The sequence below is a fragment of the Epinephelus lanceolatus genome, chromosome 14 (genome assembly GCF_041903045.1).
Source record: "Epinephelus lanceolatus isolate andai-2023 chromosome 14, ASM4190304v1, whole genome shotgun sequence".
Classification (NCBI taxonomy): domain Eukaryota; kingdom Metazoa; phylum Chordata; class Actinopteri; order Perciformes; family Serranidae; genus Epinephelus; species Epinephelus lanceolatus.
Window position 1 is genome coordinate 17,773,822 of NC_135747.1, and position 8,340 is coordinate 17,782,161.

The 8,340-nt window shown below is 43.1% G+C and overlaps 1 protein-coding gene across 1 annotated transcript in view; it reads right to left on the reverse strand.

The window, feature by feature from the left end:
• The window catches only part of htr1fa (5-hydroxytryptamine (serotonin) receptor 1Fa), a 35,403-nt gene extending 27,438 nt beyond the window's left edge, over positions 1 to 7,965 (reverse strand). The window contains exon 1 of the mRNA XM_033617116.2: positions 7,831 to 7,965. The gene's annotated coding sequence lies outside the window, so the exon portion shown is untranslated. The remainder of the gene's footprint in view (positions 1 to 7,830) is intronic.
• Between the last annotated feature and the right edge of the window lie 375 nt (positions 7,966 to 8,340).

The following is an 8,340-nucleotide window of genomic DNA, read 5'->3' on the forward strand; positions in this document are numbered from 1 at the left end:
TGCTGTGATGTTATTAGGAAAGAGGATAGGCGGGTATAGATAGTATGGATGGATGGATGGATAGATATGTACAACAAAATGGCCTTCTCTCCATTCCAACCTCAAGTCAAACTTTGCATCTTTAACCCACCACTGGTAAGGCTGTAAGACAAATGAAAATGTACGTACGGTATGCTGCTGATTCCACGCAACACCACTGATTTGTGAAATTGAATGGACACTGAGCCTCTAGGTGCCGCTAGAGGTGCTTTATGCTTTTACTCTTGTTCCATTAGGATTCAATTTCCTGTAAGAGGCCATGGGGAGAGACCAGTCAGGGGACACTCTATTAGATGTAGCCATTTGATGGAGGGTCACTTCATGTCTACTTCAGCCCCTACAGGTTTGTTAAAGTAAGGTAGTAGTTCCCCCTTACAACATCAGTTATTGTATAATCCTAAAATTATTTCCACTAACAAGCCAACAGCAGGCAAATAGGTGCTCTCTCCATCTGTCTCTCACTCTGTTGGTGTGCATGGGGCCTCACGAACACACACTGACACACACACAAGAATCCCTATGGTCGTGTGCCGGTATGTTCGCTCTATGCTGTCTTGGTTTTGAAGACCCCTCAAACGTCTTCAAAGATCCATGAAAAAACAGTAAGAGCTGTCTAGCATTTGCATAGTTTTGGCAGCTAACGTTGGCATAAGAACCTCTAATTTGAATTCTCATCTGTCATGGATTGGTGACAATTAATTAAACATTGATTCCTGAAGGCTATGGGCCTTTAAAGGTAGCTGAGAAGCATTTATGCAGTTACTTTCAAAATAAGCTGTGCCAGCAGGCACATAAAGGAGAGGGAGAGCTCAAAAAGAACTATTTTCATTGTCAGGCATGAATAGGTAAGATGCAGACAGATTTTGATTGAGGGTCTCGCCTCTGTGACATGTCAGTGAAAAGCTGTACATCAGACATCTGCCTGGGCTTTGTTAGTAGCCAGGGGAAAATAGCAAGACAACAAGAGCTTACACAAGCCAAGGTTTTCACAAAAAAGTACTTGTCTCATCAATCTAATTTACGTGGTAGGACTATAAGAGCATTTCAGCCACACAAAACTACTTTTGTCGTAATCAAATTATATTATGAGGTAAAGACAGCTCTGTCAAAGGCAAAGAAAAACTTACATTTAAGAGTAAACACCAGCAAACAAGCGCTCCCATCCAATCAAAGCACATACGCCCTCTACTTTGAGGTTGGTTGCATTCTTTGATATCATTGGTAGTGCAAATAGCTTACAGCGGTATGAGCAAAACCAGCGGTATAAAAACACAAACAGTGGGCCTAATTAAAAATATGGAGCTGTGTAGGTTGTCCATCTAGCAGCCGTACAAACTGCAGATATTATAAACCTTTTAGTGTTCTTTCAGATCAATAAACTTTCAGTTCACCACTTAGATCCACCAGGCTATAAACAAAATAAATGTACCCGAGCGCACCACTCCTGTACAGAATAAACAGAGGGGAAACACTTACTTAATGTCATTGTAAAAAACAAGCAGCCATGTTCCCTACACCTTCAAATTGGCTCAGCTACAGTACTTTGTTTGCCAGTTGGCTGTCACAGGTTATAATTCACTGGTCAAAGTTTGTGAAATATTCATAATGCAATAACACAACACCCAGTTAATTTCAGTAGAGGCATTGGCTTTTTGTTTTTGTCTCTCTCCTGTGCCTTTCGCATACATTGGTAAAAAGCCTGCTGTGTAAAGTTCACTAAAATCACCTCCCAGGATTTCTCATATTCATATTTTACCTCCCACCTTTGGCGTCAATGGTGTGCAAATATTGATGCCATATGCAGATTCAAATAAAGTTGTAAGGATGCTTTTATCTTTTCTCACCTGGATGACCCTGATGCACTCCGGGAGAATTAGTGGAGTGGAGAGCTTTTGTGAATGCTTGTGTTTCTGTTGTTACTGTTGCACCCTTGCTTTTTTAATGTTTTCCACTTGCTGTTTGCTAAACTGTCTTTTATTCTCTCTGTGTTTCATGATTGTTGTTATTGCTTCTCTTTGCTTTTGCCTCTATTTTCATTGCTTGTGCCGTATGTTTTGCAAAGCACTGTGTAACCTTTTTTAAGGAGTATAAATGATTATTATTACTATTAGAGCTGTGAAGGTAGTGCAGCTCTGAAATGTAAGCTTGCAAAGTTCCCTCGATAAAATGGCCACTAATACTGTTTCATTGCAATTGGCTGACATCAAATGTGTCAGCTTAAGAGATATTAAGGTTGAGTGATCCCCTAAGGGAAATAAAGTGCTTGGAGAAGCAAATAAGAGCACAAACAAGGAAGGGGTACAGGTTAATTGAAATACAAATAAGGACAAGGCAAACAAGGTACATTTATCTGATCATTAAGGGTACATGTATGTAAATGAATACAAATGATGGATTGGTATCGGCACTATTTGGCCTACTGAGGTCTCCTCTTATAGCTAACGTCCCCTTCCAGACACATTTCAAAGTAATATTTACTAATATTTAGTACTAATATTTTTTTAACATAGTTTTGCCATGTAATAGTTAAAAGTAAAACTGGGGAGCAGATCTACTCTTTCACCCCAACTGAGAAATTCTATCTCCGCCCCACCCATCACCGCTGCTTGTGGTAGGTTTTCTCTACCGCTGTTCACGCCAGGCTGACCACTGAACTAGCAATGCGCATCAAGATGGCTAGTGTTGGCGTTGAGAGGAAGAAATCATTATTTTTGCATGTTAGACAGTGTGCGGGAGTTGGTGTTTTTTTTTACAAGTTGTGCTCTGCTCGTCCCTCTCCTACGCACCTGTCTGGAAATAGATGTGCGAAGTATTCTTTTGTTCTGTGGCGTTAAAGGAAACATCCCAGAGATGCAGCCATACATGTTGGCAGTAGTCTCATTCAGACCCAGATGAGGAGTCGGTTGTGCACCAAAATCGGCGACTATCAGACATATCAGAATGGTTTTAAAGTGTAGTGTTTTACTTGTCTATAGCCCTTTTAAAATAGGAATTGTGCAAATTTGCAGGAAAGCCCAATCAGTCTTCTTTCAGCATTGGCAGTATAAAAGCAAAATCTGGGAGTGCGGCAAAATGACGCCTGCCCACTTTTGTTCATACAGAGTGGGGGCGTGAGCAAGTAACAAAACGTGTAGCTCAGCATGTGACGTAAACAGTGACGTGGGAGGGAAGCTGTGGCTGGTCAGTCCTTTGGCGATTCTCTCGTAAGTTGGCCCGTCCTTCACCGTTCCTGTCATTTGACCGTTAATGGCCTCTCTGTTTGCGAGGGCAAGGAGGGCGCGCAATTCCTTGTCTCCCCAGTTGCTCATCTTTACAGTATCTTTCAGGTTTACGTTTCCCTCCTGCTACTAGCTGCTCGCTAATTTCTGCTATCAGCTGTTTCCAGTTAGTCCACCACCAGTGGGTCGCACTTGCGGCGTCATCAACACCTCCTCCCACAAGTCATCAACAGCTCCTCCCGTGGCCAAAAAGGTTCCGTTAAAATGTCTGCCCAATGAGGCATAAAATTGGACACCTCGGATCAACTCACCAATCCAGCTCTGTGTGTCTAAGCACTCACAGCTTGCTGCCAACATTCGCCGAAAATCTGGTGCAGTAGCATTGTTCCGACCTCTCATTGTTCCGACCTCTCATTAGTCCGACGTCCCGTTGTTCTGATATGTGATTATACTAGGCTATACTGTATTTGTGTACCATAGAGGATCAGCAAACGCAACAAAAGTAGGCTACTGGTCGAGATACAAGTGTCATAGAGAGGAGAGAATGAAACACCATAACCTCCTGTTATTAACTCTGGGGTTCGGGTTGTGTGGGAAGCTCTCCGTGGTGCTGAACGGCTCCCGGCGGGCGTATTTCTGCCTTGATGGTGCGCTGCGACCGGCTCTGGGTCAGCTGGGAAAGGCTGGAGGAGGAGCAGGCTCACGGCTTATGTGTTTGTCACTTTCTTTTTCATTTTAACCCACACCATGATCTTTTCCTGACCCTAACCAAGTGGTTTTTGTGCCTAAATCTAACCAGACCTTAACCACAGGGCATCATGATGATTTCGGAACAACGGGACTTCGGAACAATGGGTTTCATATGGTCGGAAGAATGGGATGTCGGACCAATGGGCAGACCCCAAAAATCTGGCAGTGTAAACGGGGCCTATGTTGTTTGTTAGCTTGTAGGCTAACTGTCTCTGGCTGAAACAGTGTTAATAATTATATATATATACAGTACAGGCCAAAAGTTTGGACACACCTTCTCATTCAATGCGTTTTCTTTATTTTCATGACTATTTACATTGTAGATTCTCACTGAAGGCATCAAAACTATGAATGAACACATGTGGAGTTATGTACTTAACAAAAAAAGGTGAAATAACTGAAAACATGTTTTATATTCTAGTTTCTTCAAAATAGCCACCCTTTGCTCTGATTACTGCTTTGCACACTCTTGGCATTCTCTCCATGAGCTTCAAGAGGTAGTCACCTGAAATGGTTTTCCAACAGTCTTGAAGGAGTTCCCAGAGGTGTTTAGTACTTGTTGGCCCCTTTGCCTTCACTCTGCGGTCCAGCTCACCCCAAACCATCTGGATTGGGTTCAGGTCCGGTGACTGTGGAGGCCAGGTCATCTGCCGCAGCACTCCATCACTCTCCTTCTTGGTCAAATAGCCCTTACACAGCCTGGAGGTGTGTTTGGGGTCATTGTCCTGTTGAAAAATAAATGATCGTCCAACTAAACGCAAACCGGATGGGATGGCATGTCGCTGCAGGATGCTGTGGTAGCCATGCTGGTTCAGTGTGCCTTCAATTTTGAATAAATCCCCAACAGTGTCACCAGCAAAACACCCCCACACCATCACACCTCCTCCTCCATGCTTCACAGTGGGAACCAGGCATGTGGAATCCATCCGTTCACCTTTTCTGCATCTCACAAAGACACGGCGGTTGGAACCAAAGATCTCAAATTTGGACTCATCAGACCAAAGCACAGATTTCCACTGGTCTAATGTCCATTCCTTGTGTTTCTTGGCCCAAACAAATCTCTTCTGCTTGTTGCCTCTCCTTAGCAGTGGTTTCCTAGCAGCTATTTGACCATGAAGGCCTGATTCGCGCAGTCTCCTCTTAACAGTTGTTCTAGAGATGGGTCTGCTGCTAGAACTCTGTGTGGCATTCATCTGGTCTCTGATCTGAGCTGCTGTTAACTTGCCATTTCTGAGGCTGGTGACTCGGATGAACTTATCCTCAGAAGCAGAGGTGACTCTTGGTCTTCCTTTCCTGGGTCGGTCCTCATGTGTGCCAGTTTCGTTGTAGCGCTTGATGGTTTTTGCGACTCCACTTGGGGACACATTTAAAGTTTTTGCAATTTTCCGGACTGACTGACCTTCATTTCTTAAAGTAATGATGGCCACTCGTTTTTCTTTAGTTAGCTGATTGGTTCTTGCCATAATATCAATTTTAACAGTTGTCCAATAGGGCTGTCAGCTGTGTATTAACCTGACTTCTGCACAACACAACTGATGGTCCCAACCCCATCGATAAAGCAAGAAATTCCACTAATTAACCCTGATAAGGCACACCTGTGAAGTGGAAACCATTTCAGGTGACTACCTCTTGAAGCTCATCGAGAGAATGCCAAGAGTGTGCAAAGCAGTAATCAGAGCAAAGGGTGGCTATTTTGAAGAAACTAGAATATAAAACATGTTTTCGGTTATTTCACCTTTTTTTGTTAAGTACATAACTCCACATGTGTTCATTTATAGTTTTGATGCCTTCAGTGAGAATCTACAATGTAAATAGTCATGAAAATAAAGAAAACGCATTGAATGAGAAGGTGTGTCCAAACTTTTGGCCTGTACTGTATATCTGCTACAAGATGGTTTTTGTTAGATAGTGGAAGAAAGCTCAAGGGTCGGGTTTACACCCAAAAACTGCACAGTCTACCATGTTTGCTGTCAAAACTTTGTCTATGCTAATGCAAAGTATCGCTCTCTGTACTGACAAGTCGTGTCAAAGTCTGTTCCCCTGTCAATATGCATTTTCCTATTAGAAAGTGATCAGCTTTTGTATTAGTGACATACCTGGTGTAGCTTGCATGTACATTTGAATACAGACATCAGCCTTCTCAGTAGAGGAATGTGAAAACACTTCTCTAGTGACAAACTTTGCATAGATACAAGTCAATTTAGTCAGAGACAGACATTTTAGGGGGCATAATCAGAAGAAAACCCCATTTCTGATTGGAGGGGGGCTTTAAGAAGCCATCTGTAGCTACAGTCTCAAATAAAACCTAATGGAATGCTCCACTTCCATTCAAATGGAAAAAAAGACCACTGGTATCAGATTGGTATCAGTCAAAAGCCAAGAATCAGCATCAGTATCAGTCGACCAAAAGTAGGATTGGTGGATTCCCATATACCCTGTTATACCCATATACCCCTATAATCACATACCCTGTTGGCAGGGTGCTACAGGAGCTCCACTGAATGCCCACTCCTCCATGGCCTCATATCATCAGCAGCCACAATGTGTCCTTCATTTGACTCTGCTACCCATCACTAGTGTCCATTATACATTTGCATGACTTTGCAGGGTGGGCATGCACGGGCCAGCCTAGTATCCTGAGAGGTATGTCCGTAGGTGTATCCAATATCAGTGAGCAGTGCCAATGCAGAAATTGTTGTTTCCTTTACAGTATGTAGTGAGGTAGAAAGGTTTGCTCTGGCGGATGGGCGTGTAGCATGTTCAACTTTTGTGCCAAAGACCAACATCCCGTCACGGACCCGCAATTTCTATTAACTGTCCTCACAATCCTCACTGTCTCTCCATCACACCAACCCAATCCGCCTGAATCCTGCACAAACGCTGCAACACACACACACACACATACACACACACTCCTCTTGCATGCAATGCTCTCTCTTTCTCATATTATCTCCACCGCACACACCATCCTTCTTGATCACACTTCATATAATGTTGTGGGTTTGATCTTCCATGGGTTGGTCCAAGAGAGCTCCCCAAGTGGACCCGCTGACGGTCAAAGAGCCATTTCATTGCAGCAAAAAGAGATTCCTGGGTGGATTTCATCGGGTCCTCAGAGGGCACATTGCTTACTTTTAATAAAGTCTACAACGGATGTGAAGTTCATTTTGAGCACATACAGAACGTGGACATACTGGACATACGCAAACACACACTGCAGGCAGTGAAGAGCGTTTGCTTTGAGACCAACCCTCCAGAAGAAGAGGAATCTCCTCGTTATTACTCCCTCTTGATGAGCCAGGTCTGGTAAAGATTCTGGCAATAGTCAGTGCATACAAATTACTCTGTACCACTTGCAGCTATATTTATATTGTATTTTCTCTCTTACATAATGAAAAAAATTCCCTCTCATCATGTACAGTAATCAAAAAAGTGATTGGATCCATCTCCACAGACACATTATTAAAAACTGTAGAAAGCCACAGATGCACAGAAACATAACGCTGAAGTCCAAGTGATCATCCAGCCCTGACTTTATCTTATTACATGCATGAAAATAGTTATGTTCAGCACAAAGGTGAAGGCAAAGTGGGTGCTCTGCTTAGATCTTTAAATGTGCAGAGGCAACGTAAATGGGTGCAACATTTAAAAGCCAATTAAGATGACACCTGCACATTTATGTCATAACAATTAATCCCAATGTGCACATATCACATAAAGCGCCTGTCTGGAAACTACTTCCCAATTTCGGTCCTTGATTTCAGAAACTGCATGACAGCCTGTCTCTTAATAAATGTGCAGCCTGCAAAAAATATGAACTTACCCGGCTTCCGCTGCAGAGATTAAATGATAGAAGCAAGCAGGCAGTGGGAGAAGAACATTACATTCCCTATTAATGTCCATTCACAGCTCAGCGACGTTCACGCCGACACCCGTTTACTGTGTCGACGGCGGGGGGGAGCGCGCGCCGTCGGGAGCGCGCTTCTTGGCCATAGACAGAGCTCAGAGAGGTGCGTCAGTGAGGAGGAGGAGGTGTGAAGACAAGATAAGAGTAATAACAGCCCTCCAGGAACCGAGGCTAATAAGGAGACAAGCGTTTTCTCTTGCAAGTCAATATGACATTTTTTGTAAGACTTCATCAGATACAGCATAAAGGTCGCTCATGTGTCAGTGCTTCACTGTGACCTTATTCTCATTGCACTGTTTATTATTCATGAAACCTAATTTGGGATCCCATATGGTGGAAATAGGCTAAGAGGAGGCTATTTAGTGCAGTTTAATATGTGTAGTTGCACACAAATATTATAATATTTGCTTAAACTTTGAAAACTAG